Below are 15,012 nucleotides of genomic sequence, written 5' to 3' on the forward strand. Positions count from 1 at the left end.
GTTAGTCTGTATGTGTTACACCTGTGCTGGCTTGTCCATCTCGTTAGAACTGGGACATAAAAGACACCCACCATGAGACCCACTAAATTTGCCCAAGAAGAGGCAAACAAAAGAAAAACCCACAACAAACTTAAAGACAGAAAGTGGAACAACTAAAGGTGTTGACTCTCCACATCTATCAAGACAACTGGAGCACTGGGCCAGACACTTTTAAATAGAACCTGGACCAGCTCAGGTGAAACACCTTCCCATTAACGAGATGGACAAGCCAGCACAGGTGTAACACATACTGACTAACGAGGTGACACCAATCAGTGCGTCCTGGACGTGCTACCGAGCTATACGTGTGAAATGTAAGATGTAAGATTGTTAATACAATTTATTATACTGCGTCCATGTGTTTAGGCTGCAAGTATGTTGAAATTAAGTTGTTTTCAAGTCATTGAAAAAACAACCCGAAAACTACAACTGCAACCGAACATATATTTGACGTTGGGCTTAATAGTCGTATTTTCAACGTCTTTTCAATGACATTTGGCTAAATGGGAATAGCGCAATGTCAAAACACAGTTTTAACGTGCCCAAATCAATAACCAATATGCAGAAACAGTTTGGGATATATTGAAAACCTAAACATGTTGAAGTGTTGCATTTTGATTCAAGTGGGTCACCAATGTGTTAAGTGTAACACAATTTTTTTTGTCACTTTTTGTTTAATAAATAGTACTCTTTCAATTCAGGGCCTGGGTTTTTCCGCTGAGGCTAAAATCAATAGATAGATAATATAGATAGATAATATCAACTGAACAGGGGACAAACGTTTATGGTTCTACATTCTGACATTCATTCAAATAGATCAAAAATCATTAAAATACTCCTACTACAATGTTAAAACATTCTACATTGTGACATAATTTCATTGATATTATGAAACAACTCCTTCATGTATGTATTTTCTGATGTTTAATCAGAGATATTTTATCAGAGTATCTCTTCCCACATCAATCACAGATACTAGGTTTCACTCCTGTGTGTGTTCTCTGGTGTACTGTCAGCTGGCTAGATCTAATAAAACTCTTCCCACATTGATCACAGCTATGAGGTTTCACTCCTGTGTGTACTTGCTGGTGTCTAGTCAGATTGCTAGATGTAGTAAAACTCTTCCCACATTGATCACAGCCATAAGATTTCTCTCCTGTGTGTCCCCGCTGGTGTCCTATCAGGCTGCTTAAGTGAGAAAAACTCGTACCACATTGATAACAGCCAAAAGGTTTCTCTCCAGTGTGTATTCTTTGGTGTGATTTCAGGGTCTGCAGCAGAATAAATCTCTTCCCACATTGATCACAGCTATAAGGTTTCTCTCCTGTGTGTGTTCTCTGGTGTATAGTCAGAGAGCTAGATATAGTAAAACTCTTCCCACATTGATCACAGCTATAAGGTTTCCCTCCTGTGTGAATTCTCTGGTGTATAGTTAGATTGCTAGATGTAGTAAAACTCTTCCCACATTGATCACAGCCATAAGGTTTCTCTCCTGTGTGTGTTCTCTGGTGTTCAGTTAGATTGCTAGATATAGTAAAACTCTTCCCACATTGATCACAGCTATAAGGTTTCCCTCCTGTGTGAATTCTCTGGTGTATAGTTAGATTGCTAGATGTAGTAAAACTCTTCCCACATTGATAACAGCCAAAAGGTTTCTCTCCAGTGTGTATTCTCTGGTGCGATTTCAGGGTTTGTAGCAGAATAAATCTCTTCCCACATTGATCACAGCCGTAAGGTTTCTCTCCTGTGTGAATTCTCTGGTGTTCAGTTAGATTGCTAGATGTAGTAAAACTCTTCCCACATTTGTCACAGCTATAAGGTTTCTCTCCAGTGTGAATTCTTTGATGTATTTTAAGGTGTGATGAGTAGTTGAATCTTTTCCCACAGTCAGAGCAGCAGTGAGATTTCTTCCCTGTGGGTCTCTGCTGGTGTTTCTTGAGGAGTTCTGATCTGGAGAGACTCTTCTCTGCCTCATCAGCATCATGATGTTGTTGAGGCTCCCCAGAGGATCCACGATAGTCACGCCTCTCTCCTGTGTGAACAACAAGGTCAGATAGATGGTTAAAGGCCCACAACAGCAGAAATCCACTGTTAATTTGAGGTAAAAGGTTATGCCCAGAGCGTACCCATGAAGTTGTACAACAATTGACGTCTGTTCAATTTGAAAATTCAAGACAGCAACAATAGTCAGATTTAGTCTTGTTTTCACATTTAGTAGTAACATCGATGATTGCAGGCTACAAACAGTTTTTCAAGTTGTTGAAATCCTAAGCAGTGTGCCAGATGACTTTTGGTCTCCAATATAGGCCCCTTTCTGTGTTTGCTAAAATTGCGGCACGAGGGCAAGATGCACACAATTTGGTTGCAGAAACTCCTCCATGCTAATGAGGAAACCGCTAGTTATGTATGTAGTATATCTGGTAATGAGGAAACCACTAGTTATGGATGTAGTATATCTGGTAATGAGGAAACCACTAGTTATGGATGTAGTATATCTGGTAATGAGGAAACCACTAGTTATGGATGTAGTATATCTGGTAATGAGGAAACCACTAGTTATGGATGTAGTATATCTGGTAATGAGGAAACCACTAGTTATGGATGTAGTATATCTGGTAATGAGGAAACCACTAGTTATGGATGTAGTATATCTGCTAATGAGGAAACCACTAGTTATGGATGTAGTATATCTGCTAATGAGGAAACCACTAGTTATGGATGTAGTATATCTGGTAATGAGGAAACCACTAGTTATGGATGTAGTATATCTGCCTGGAGCAAAAATGGTGAGCGAAGATTTTAGATTTTCACAATGTATTCTGAACATTACAGCGCAAGATCAGGAGTGCTACTCAAGGAAACTCACATTAAGCTCTGTGTCTATTCACTAATTCACCACCGTGGGGGAAAACTCAGGGGAGTTCTCATAGGCTGACAGCAAAAATAGCCTCCATTTACAGGTTGAATATGAGTGCATTTCACACTAATATTGGATTATAATTGTAAGGCTCGCTTGAATCACCTGCTTAAAATGTTTGTGTTATTGTCGAAAATCAACTGCTTTATAGTTAAAAAATACTTCAACCAGTAAAATTATCTTTGGCTAGCTTTGCCATCAGCCTGACAATAAGGGTTTGTACACTAAGTGTTTAACAAATTGGCACATAACTCCCACCTAACAATAACATAGATCTACTGTAGGACCCATAACTTCACCTAACAATAACATAGACCTACTGTAGGACCCATAACTTCACCTAACAATAACATAGACCTACTGTAGGACCCATAACTTCACCTAACAATAACATAGACCTACCGTAGGACCCAAAACTTCACCTAACAACAACATAGACCTACTGTAGGACCCATAACTTCACCAAACAACAACATAGACCTACTGTAGGACCCATAACTTCACCTAACAATAACATAGACCTACTGTAGGACCCATAACTTCACCTAACAATAACATAGACCTACTGTAGGACCCATAACTTCACCTAACAATAACATAGACCTACTGTAGGACCCATAACTTCACCTAACAACAACATAGACCTAAGACTATAAATAATTTAATATTTCAGGTGAAACATGGAAACTAAAATGTCTTTGTCATGACATTTCATTTCCATCAAGGAACAGTTCTCTACACATTATAGAGTGTGTTTTACACATTAAATATCTCTGTGTGTAAACAGACTAACGAGACCCTACTGTAAATCAATCAGACAATAACATTATAAACATCAATTTGTTAGGGATGTTGGATCCAACATGGAGCACGGCATAACTGTCTTTACCAGAGTAATGAATGAAGAAGCACTTTGGTTGTTGTTGCATGTCGTGATGTTTGTCATGTGACTGTCATTCAGAAAATGATTTCCTGGATCAGCTGATGATAGTTGAACATGTGACTAACTAAACAGCTTCAGTATTAAGAATGATGTGTAATTATTGAAGAACCACATTAATGACAGTATCCATTTGGGTGTTGTCAATAAAGTTAAGGTGACTAGGTTAGAACCATTGGATTTTGCAAACTCTGAAATGATTTAGAATTTCTGTGCCTATGAAAACTGTTTTCCCAACGTAATATAAGGAAACTAAATGTTACGTAGGTAGAGTGCATTTCAGAGATCTGAATACAAAAAACTGTACTAACAGGACAATAACCTAAACCACAAGGCCAAATCTACACTGGAGGAGCTTACCAAGATGACATTGAATGTTCCTGAGTGGCCTAGTTACAGTTTGGACTTAAATCGTCTTTAAAATCTATGGAAAGACTTGAAAATGGCTTTCTAGCAATGATCAACAACCAACTTGACAGAACAGGAAGGATTTTAAAAAGAATAATGAATATTCACATGAAGATCAGTCTCCTATTGGATGACATCACAACTTCCCATCAAGCCAACTCCTTGAAGGCCTTACTATGACATCACTCACTCCTTCTAGTTTGCAGTTGTCTAAAAAAAACACTATTTTGCTCAAAACATTTATTTGTTTCCCTTTAGTGTGTTTATACTTTACTGTATTTATATATCACTTTTCAACAGGAAAAGTTTAAAATCACTGGAGGACGTCATGAACAATTCATAAATTTTTTTCTTCACCTTTATTTAACCAGTTGAGAACAAGCTCTCATTTACAAATGCAACCTGGCCATGATAAAGCACAGCAGTGCCACAAAAACAACAGCGTTGGGATAAACAAAAGTACAATAACACAATAGAAAAATCTATATACAGTGTGTGCAAATGGAGTACAGAGGCAATAAAGGCAATAAGGCAATAAATAGGGCGTAGTAGCAAAGTAATTACAATTTAGCAAATTAACACTGGAGTGATAGATGTGCAGATGATGATGTGCAAGTAGAATATATGTCACTGTAACATATATAACATATATAATATATAAATACTGGTGTGAGCAAAAAAAGTAAATAAAAACATGGGGATGAGGTAAGCATTGGATGGGCTACTTACAGATGGGCTGTGTACAGCTGCAGCGATCGGTAAGCTGCTCAGATAGTTGATTCTTAAAGTTAGTGAGGGAGATATAAGTCTCCAACTTCAGCGATTTTTGCGATTCGTTCCAGTCATTGGCAGCAGAGAACTGGAAGGAAAGGCGGCCAAAGTAGGTGTTGGCTTTGGGGATGACCAGTGAGATATACTTCCTGGAGCATACTTCTCTGCTGCCAATGACTGGAACGAACTACAAAAATCTCTGAAACTGGAAACACTTATCTCCCTCACTAGCTTTAAGCACCAGCTGTCAGAGGAGCTCACAGATTACTGCACCTGTACATAGCCCATCTTTAATTTAGCCCAAACAACTACCTCTTCCCCTACTGTATTTATTTATTTATTTTGCTCCTTTGCACCCCAGTATTTCTACTTTGCACATTCTTCCACTGCAAATCTACCATTCCAGTGTTTTACTTTGCCACCATGGCCTTTTTTTGCATTTACCTCATTTGCTCACATTGTATATAGACTTATTTTTCTACTGTATTATTGACTGTATGTTTGTTACACTCCATGTGTAACTCTGTGTGTTGTATGTGTCGAACTGCTTTGCTTTATCTTGGCCAGGTCGCAGTTGTAAATGAGAACTTGTTCTCAACTTGCCTACCTGGTTAAATAAAGGTGAAATAAATAAATTAAATAGATCAGCAACGGTGGCTTGCAAACAGTGGATAGTAAGTAGCCCACCTTTGGAATAACTATGTATAGTTATAACTGTAGTATCCTGTATAACTGTAGTATCCTGTATAACTGTAGTATAGTTATAACTGTAGTATCCTGTATAACTGTAGTATCCTGTATAACTGTAGTATCCTGTATAACTGTAGTATCCTGTATAACTGTAGTATCCTGTATAACTGTAGTATCCTGTATAACTATGTATAGTTAACTGTAGTATCCTGTATAACTGTAGTATCCTGTATAACTGTAGTATCTTGTATAACTATGTATAGTTATAACTGTAGTATCCAGTATAACTATGTATAGTTATAACTGTAGTATCCTGTATAACTGTAGTATCCTGTATAACTGTAGTATCCTGTATAACTATGTATAGTTATAACTGTAGTATCCAGTATAACTATGTATAGTTATAACTGTAGTATCCTGTATAACTGTAGTATCCTCTATAACTGTAGTATCCTGTATAACTGTAGTATCCTGTATAACTGTAGTATCCTGTATAACTATGTATAGTTATAACTGTAGTATCCTGTATAACTGTAGTATCCTGTATAACTGTGTATAGTTATAACTGTAGTATCCTGTATAACTGTAGTATCCTGTATAACTATGTATAGTTATAACTGTAGTATCCAGTATAACTATGCATAGTTATAACTGTAGTATCCTGTATAACTGTAGTATCCTGTATAACTGTAGTATCCTGTATAACTATGTATAGTTATAACTGTAGTATCCTGTTTAACTGTAGTATCCTGTATAACTGTAGTATCCTGTATAACTATGTATAGTTATAACTGTAGTATCCTGTATAACTGTAGTATCCTGTATAACTGTGTATAGTTATAACTGTAGTATCCTGTATAACTGTAGTATCCTGTATAACTGTAGTATCCTGTATAACTGTAGTATCCTGTATAACTGTAGTATCCTGTATAACTATGTATAGTTATAACTGTAGTATCCTGTATAACTCTAGTATTCTGTATAACTATGTATAGTTATAACTGTAGTATCCTGTATAACTGTAGTATCCTGTATAACTGTAGTATCCTGTATAACTATGTATAGTTAAAACTGTAGTATCCTGTATAACTGTAGTATCCTGTATAGCTGTAGTATCCAGTATAACTATAGTATCCTGTATAACTGTGTATAGTTATAACTGTAGTATCCTGTATAACTGTAGTATCCTGTATAACTGTAGTATCCTGTATAACTATGTATAATTATAACTGTAGTATCCTGTATAACTGTGTATAATTATAACTGTAGTATCCTGTATAACTGTAGTATCCTGTATAACTGTAGTATCCTGTATAACTGTAGTATCCTCTATAACTGTAGTATCCTCTATAACTGTAGTATCCTGTATTACTGTAGTATCCTGTATAACTATGTAGAGTTATAACTGTAGTATCCTGTATAACTGTAGAAATCCTGTATAACTGTAGTATCCTGTATAACTATGTATAGTTATAACTGTAGTATCCTGTATAACTGTAGTATCCTGTATAACTGTAGTATCCTGTATAACTGTAGTATCCTGTATAACTATGTATAGTTATAACTGTAGTATCCTGTATAACTGTAGTATCCTGTATAACTGTAGTATCCTGTATAACCATGTATAGTTATAACTGTAGTATCCTGTAGAACTGTAGTATCCTGTATAACTATGTATAGTTATAACTGTAGTATCCTGTATAACTGTAGTATCCTGTATAACTATGTATAGTTATAACTGTAGTATCCTGTATAACTGTAGTATCCTGTATAACTGTAGTATCCTGTATAACTGTAGTATCCTGTATAACTGTAGTATCCTGTATACCTATGTATAGTTATAACTGTAGTATCCTGTATAACTGTAGTATCCTGTATAACTATGTATAGTTATAACTGTAGTATCCAGTATAGACTGGGAGGAGGTGAAACCACTCAGGTTCAAAAAATATCAAAAATATTTTGGATTATTTGTTTACATCATTCCTTTGTCTCGACCCAGTACACAGTAAACGTACCGAGGTTCTAATGTTGCCAAGGAGACACATTTTATTATTTATTTACAGTTTGGAGGGTTGGGGGTCTGACATCCAGGGACACATTTTATTATTTATTTACAGTTTGGAGGGTTGGGGGTCTGACATCCAGGAGACACATTTTATTATTTATTTACAGTTTGGAGGGTTGGGGGTCTGACATCCAGGAGACACATTTTAGTTCTAATGGTGCCGTTCTGTTATTCTTTTCAGCTTCTTTTTCCAAGCATCTTACATTACTCTGAGACTAGTTATCCTGGGATCTTACATTACTCTGAGACTAGTTATCCTGGGATCTTACATTACTCTGAGACTAGTTATCCTGGGATCTTACATTACTCTGAGACTAGTTATCCTGGGATCTTACATTACTCTGAGACTAGTTATCCTGGGATCTTACATTACTCTGAGACTAGTTATCCTGGGATCTTACATTACTCTGAGACTAGTTATCCTGGGATCTTACATTACTCTGAGACTAGTTATCCTGGGATCGTACATTACTCTGAGACTAGTTATCCTGGGATCTTACATTACTCTGAGACTAGTTATCCTGGGATCTTACATTACTCTGAGACTAGTTATCCTGGGGAATAGTTTCAATACATTGCAAAAAACCTAAACCTGTTTTTGCTTTGGCATTATGGGGTATTGTGATGTCATTATGGGGTATTGTGAAACATTTTAGAATAAAGGGATGCACCGATATTACATTTTTGGCCAATACCGATATCTAATATTTTCCATGCCCCAAAAAACGATACCGATAACCGGTATTTAAAATTTTAGAGGCCTTTTAAGCATTCTAGTACAGCATTCTAATAGTTAACACACACACGGACGCAGCGGTCTAAGCCACTGCATCTCAGTGCAAGAGGTGTCACTACAGTCCCTGGTTCCAATCCAGGCTGTATCACATCCGGCCGTGATTGGGAGTCCCACAGTAGTTGTCTGTTATTGGTGTAGAGAGGACGACAAAGGAGAGGGATCCCACATGTGGATAGGAAGACACAAATTATCATTATTACTGGAAAAATTCATTTAAATTCCAGGAATTTTATAACTTTAGCTTTCTAGGTCAGTAGGTTACAGTAGGTTGTAACTCTAGGTCAAGCCAGTAGGCTACAGTAGGTTGTAACTCTCTGGGTCATGCCAGTAGGTTACAGTAGGTTGTATCTCTCTAGGTCATGCCAGTAGCTTACAGTAGGTTGTAACGCTCTAGGTCATGCCAGTAGGTTACAGTAGGTTGTAACTCTCTAGGTCATGCCAGTAGGTTACAGTAGGTTGTATCTCTCTAGGTCATGCCAGTAGGTTACAGTAGGTTGTATCTCTCTAGGTCATGCCAGTAGGTTACAGTAGGTTGTATCTCTCTAGGTCAAGCCAGTAGGCTACAGTAGGTTGTAACTCTCTAGGTCATGCCAGTAGACTACAGTAGGTTGTATCTCTCTAGGTCATGCCAGTAGGCTACAGTAGGTTGCATCTCTATTGGTCATGCCAGTAGGCTACAGTAGGTTGTATCTCTCTAGGTCATGCCAGTAGACTACAGTAGGTTGTATCTCTCTAGGTCATGCCAGTAGGCTACAGTAGGTTGCATCTCTCTAGGTCATGCCAGTAGGTTACAGTAGGTTGTATCTCTCTAGGTCATGCCAGTAGGCTACAGTATGTTGTATCTCTCTAGGTCATGCCAGTAGGCTACAGTAGGTTGTAACTCTCTAGGTCATACCAGTAGGCTACAGTAGGTTGTATCTCTCTAGGTCATGCCATTAGGCTACAGTATGTTGTATCTCTCTAGGTCATGCCAGTAGGCTACAGTAGGTTGTAACTCTCTAGGTCATACCAGTAGGCTACAGTAGGTTGTATCTCTCTAGGTCATGCCAGTAGGTTACAGTAGGTTGTATCTCTCTAGGTCATGCCAGTAGGCTACAGTATGTTGTATCTCTCTAGGTCATGCCAGTAGGCTACAGTAGGTTGTAACTCTCTAGGTCATACCAGTAGGCTACAGTAGGTTGTATCTCTCTAGGTCATGCCAGTAGGTTACAGTAGGTTGTATCTCTCTAGGTCATGCCAGTAGGTTACAGTAGGTAGTAACTCTCTAGGTCATGCCAGTAGGCTACAGTAAGTTGTATCTCTCTAGGTCATGCCAGTAGGCTACAGTAGGTTGTATCTCTCTAGGTCATGCCAGTAGGTTACAGTAGGTTGCATCTCTCTAGGTCATGCCAGTAGGCTACAGTAGGTTGTATCTCTCTAGGTCATGCCAGTAGGCTACAGTAGGTTGTATCTCTCTAGGTCATGCCAGTAGGCTACAGTAGGTTGTATCCAAGTGGAAACAATTATCAACCCAATGTGGAAAGTGTCGAATTTGGTCAACAACAAAATGAATGGCTTATTTGCTACGTGAGGTTTACTTGATCTAACAGAATTTTCGTAATGCTTACGTTGTTATGTGGACAAGTGACATACCGACAACTTTGATAAAAACACTATAGGAGTTGTCTCCAGATCGCTATGCATATTCATGCTAATAGCTTAGCATCTCTCTCCATTGAATACAGGCGGTTCATATTCATGCTAGTAGCTTAGCATCTCTCTCCATTGAATACAGGCGGTACATATTCATGCTAGTAGCTTAGCATCTCTCTCCATTGAATACAGGCGGTTGACGACAACAACCCTCATAGAACATAAACAATAGATTACAATAATAAGATGAATCCACCAATCCAAAGACAGGATAGGCGGGAGCTAGACAACCCGCAGTGAAGCTTTGTGGACAACGACTCGCCTTGTTAGGGCGGCGAGACATCTTGTCAGTATATCCATAATCTTTGTTACATGTAGTAAAACATCACTACATGAAAATCACTACATGCAGTGCCCCCCAGTCTGCGGTCAGCAGATAGACCCTTCTCAAATATATATGTTAAGTCACTTTTTGGAAACGGAACGGAGAAAACAAGGGGTAGCTTGTACATATCAGTCATCATCCTGGGCCCTCCGTTGAAGAGGTATTGACGAGCCAACTCCGAATATCGAAAGTAAAAAACGAATTTAAGGCGGTACTTACTGGTGTTAATCAGATCTCCTATCTCCTCTTCATCTTCCAATGTGACAGTAATCTCCCCTTCCTTCTTCACTCCATAAACTGCATCCTCTTCTTTTACTGTAACATCCTCCTCCTCTTTCACTCTGAACGCGTCTTCCTCTTCTTTCACTGAAACGTCTATCTCTTCTTCTTTCACCGTAACAGCCTCACCCTCTACTTCTTGTTTTACTGTGACATCCTCTTCTTCCTTCTCCTCTTTCACGACAATGTTCAGCCCCAGAGCTTCTTTCTCCGTCCAGCAGACTGCCTCTTCTTTAACAAGAGGGGAGAAGTTTAGGGAGCTCATGGTCGGGGATGTTAGCTAGCTAGCTATCATTAGCGACTAGGCTAGTGCTAATTTAACCAGCCAGCTACTATAGCTGACTAATACAAAATAACGTAATATTAAATAGGTTAACAAGTAGATACGACCTAAGTGTGTCGAAAACACAGTAGGTAATATACACCGAAAGCGTATAAATAGCTTGAATCTTTCGGCTGTGTTGGCTAACAAGCTACCGAGGTGGTTGACGAGCTGTTTATGAAGAACCGTCCACTAGATTATACGTCACGCTGGCAGCATCGCCTGAAAGACGCACATCGCCGTCGGCTGACTGGAGGGGAAACGCAGTTGAGGATCATATTTTATTTTCAGACAAAGATTATTGTAAATGGATTTAATTAAATAATACCATTATATTGAGACATACAAAGACAGGAATTTTTACTACTCTAGCGAATCCTTGTGGCGCCTGCAGGCTGACCTCGGTCGTCAGGTGAACAGTGTTTCCTCCGACATATTGGTGCATCTTCCGGGTTAAGCTGTTAAGAAGCGCAGTTTGGCTGGTCATGTTTCAGAGGACGCATGACTCGACCTTCGCCTCCTGAGCCCTTTGGGGAGTTGCAGCGATGAGACAATATTTGTAATTTTTATTTTACCTTTATTTATACAGGTTTTTCTCATTTCCAAAAGAGACCTCGTCCAATAGCAGCAGGGGGAACAACATTTCAGACAAAACAACTTACGTGCACAACATTAAACAAAGCTATAAACACACACACACAGTACAACAATAAAATGTTACGTTAAAAAAACGAAAGTCTTGACTAAAAACAGCTGTCCTAAAAACAATTACACTCTTCTATACAACGATCAAGTGTTTAAGCTCCACCAACGAAACCAGATCATCAAATTGTTAAATGTTCAGGAGAGAATTCCAGGACCACGGAGCTGAGTAAGAATTTCGACCTGATCTAATTTTTGTTTAGAAGCAAATGAGAAAGGGACCGTAATTGATATTTACTTACCGACCTGACGAAAAAAGAACAGAGATAAAATGGCATTTTACCCAATATGGCCTTAAATATCAGTGTATACCAGTGTTTAAGCCTACGCAAGGTCAATGACGACCAGCCAACAGCACTGGAGACGGGGGTAAAATTATTTAAAAAATGCCGAAATTGGTTGTTCCCCCACCATTTACAACAACATCACTGAGCACCATCACTGTCTTTCCTTCGTGGATCTCCTGCATGTTTACATATCTGGCATTACTCATCTCATATGTATATACTGTATTCTATCCTATTCTACTGTATCTTAGTCTATGTATTACTCATTCCATATGTATATACTGTATTATATCCTATTCTACTGTATCTTAGTCTATGTATTACTCATCTCATATGTATATACTGTATTCTATCCTATTCTACTGTGTCTTAGTCTATGTATTACTCATCTCATATGTATATACTGTATCCTATTCTACTGTATCTTAGTCTATGTATTACTCATCTCATATGTATATACTGTATTCTATCCTATTCTACTGTATCTTAGTCTATGCATTACTCATCTCATATGTTGTCAGAGTCGTGTGTATAGGTGGCAGGGAAGTCAGGCGCAGGAGAGTCAAACGGAGTGTAAAATGGAGTCTTTTAATGAAAGTCCAAATACATGCTCCATAACACTAAATAAGAAACGAACAAACAAATATGGGTACGAAGACCCGTCGCGCACCTATATGTAGCGTGGTTCATTCTGCGTTGTGTGTTTTCAATTAGGACGCTGCCACAACTGATGATCTGCTCGTTGAAATCTTTTTATTTGCCCTGCACACGAAGAGACAACACAAACGTTACCCTTGGTGCAGTCACAGCTCTCCGGCACCTTGCTAGCCGAGGGTCAGGCAAAAGAGCGCCAAAAGGAATTAACAGGTGCTGCGTGCACACACTCGCTGCACAACAGCATATACAAGTAAAACTATACAGAACATAATTCTGACAAAATAAAAGACATACCTGCACACGAAGAGACAACACAAACGTTACCCTTGGTGCAGTCACAGCTCTCCGGCACCTGCGCGAGCACATGGACACTCACTCAACCACTGTCCCAAGTACTCAGAAGTTACAACAGATACCCCAGTCAGTGAGCTCTGTGAGACTTGTTAACATAAATTCCTACACTGTCCACACTATAACAAACGTATGGTTGCAAAACAGTACATTGTATAACCTTATGACGGTTTTATATTAAACAGTTTCGGAGCCAAGGACAACATACCTTGCTAGCCGAGGGTCAGGCAAAAGAGAACGATAAAGTGGTATGGGAATACAGATAACCCGCGATGGGCCAAACCAAAATATACAAAACTTTTACCATCACTTGTATGTACAATATTGGTATGAAAAAGTGTTTGTACACCAAATAAAAACATTAGCTATGCGGCTGTAATTAAATAAAAAAAATACACTGAATTATTATTATTATTATCAAATTACTAACATCCCCTCTTGACCTGGCCTATTTGAATTGGTCCTTGTGTGCAATTTGGTGCGTAATCTAGGGGAACAACATCACACTGCTACATTCACCCCCACTGTTTTACACTAGATTATAGGCCCAAAACAAAACACATTACCTCAAAGGTAACAAAGCAAAGAAAGAAAAAATAAAATTCACACCCACAGGGCGACAGAGTAACCCAGTGTAGTCCCTTAATTCTAGACCCACAAATGGTCGATCAGCTGAAAAGCTATCCCGCGAAGGATTAGGAAAAATAAGGGGTAGCTAATCCCTTATTCAACCGTATACGAAAAATGCCATATACATTTTATGCCGATGGACTACACACAAAGTTACATGAATTGTCAAATATATTAGACAAACCCACAAATCATTCTAAGACATGCTTAGATTCCTACATTCCTACAAAAGAAAAGGTAGGCAATATCCTACCGTCACTGAGAAACCAAGAACTGTTTCATTTCCTGTGTAGACATAGTTTGGATTAGCCTATCCACTGGCTTAATAAGTCTACCTAGTCTAGTCCGAACACCCTCACCCACAAACCTAGCAGGAATGTCACAGACAGCACTAACCCTGCTCAGAGGTCTAACCTCAGGATGGAGAGTACTACAGATCCGCATCTCCGGAGCCAGCACACTTTCAGTTACCGACTCAACACTAGTAGTGTCAGACGACTGATCAGAATCCTGGTAGATTGTCACAGACCACACTGACGAAGCATCTTCAACCAAGGTAACATCATCCACACTGAATGGAGTTTCGCAATCAGAACTCTTGTAGGCTTTGGGGATATCTCTCTGGTCCACTTCTGCTGAGCACACTTCACTTAAGGGGACTTCATACGGTTGTTCCACCTCACTTTCATCAGCCGGGACTTCACCATCCTCTTGGAGTATCCTCCCAGAAGACTCAGGAAGGCCTGCTACCCAGTGGACAGTCCTGGCGTCACTCCCATCCATTTGGCTGGACTTTGCAGACATCTCAGAGATCACGTCACCACTCGATAGAGATTCGTGACCCTCAGGTTCCTCCCACGAAGGTAAAGGCAGAAAGTTGACTGGCATAATCCGGGTCACGGCACCAGTTTGTAGCGTGGTTCATTCTGCGTTGTGTGTTTTCAATTAGGACGCTGCCACAACTGATGATCTGCTCGTTGAAATCTTTTTATTTGCCCTGCACACGAAGAGACAACACAAACGTTACCCTTGGTGCAGTCACAGCTCTCCGGCACCTTGCTAGCCGAGGGTCAGGCAAAAGAGCGCCAAAAGGAATTAACAGGTGCTGCGTGCACACACTCGCTGCACAACAGCATAT

At 39.2% G+C, this 15,012-nt stretch overlaps 1 protein-coding gene and 1 pseudogene across 1 annotated transcript in view; both read right to left on the bottom strand.

Annotated features, from left to right (window-relative positions):
- The window catches only part of LOC139548778 (zinc finger protein ZFP2-like), a 497,157-nt gene that overhangs the window by 223,984 nt on the left and 258,161 nt on the right, over positions 1 to 15,012 (bottom strand). The gene's annotated exons all lie outside the window — the stretch shown is intronic.
- The window catches only part of LOC139552503 (zinc finger protein 585A-like), a 29,978-nt pseudogene continuing 14,998 nt past the window's right edge, over positions 33 to 15,012 (bottom strand).

Source organism: Salvelinus alpinus, chromosome 2 (assembly GCF_045679555.1).
Source record: "Salvelinus alpinus chromosome 2, SLU_Salpinus.1, whole genome shotgun sequence".
Classification (NCBI taxonomy): domain Eukaryota; kingdom Metazoa; phylum Chordata; class Actinopteri; order Salmoniformes; family Salmonidae; genus Salvelinus; species Salvelinus alpinus.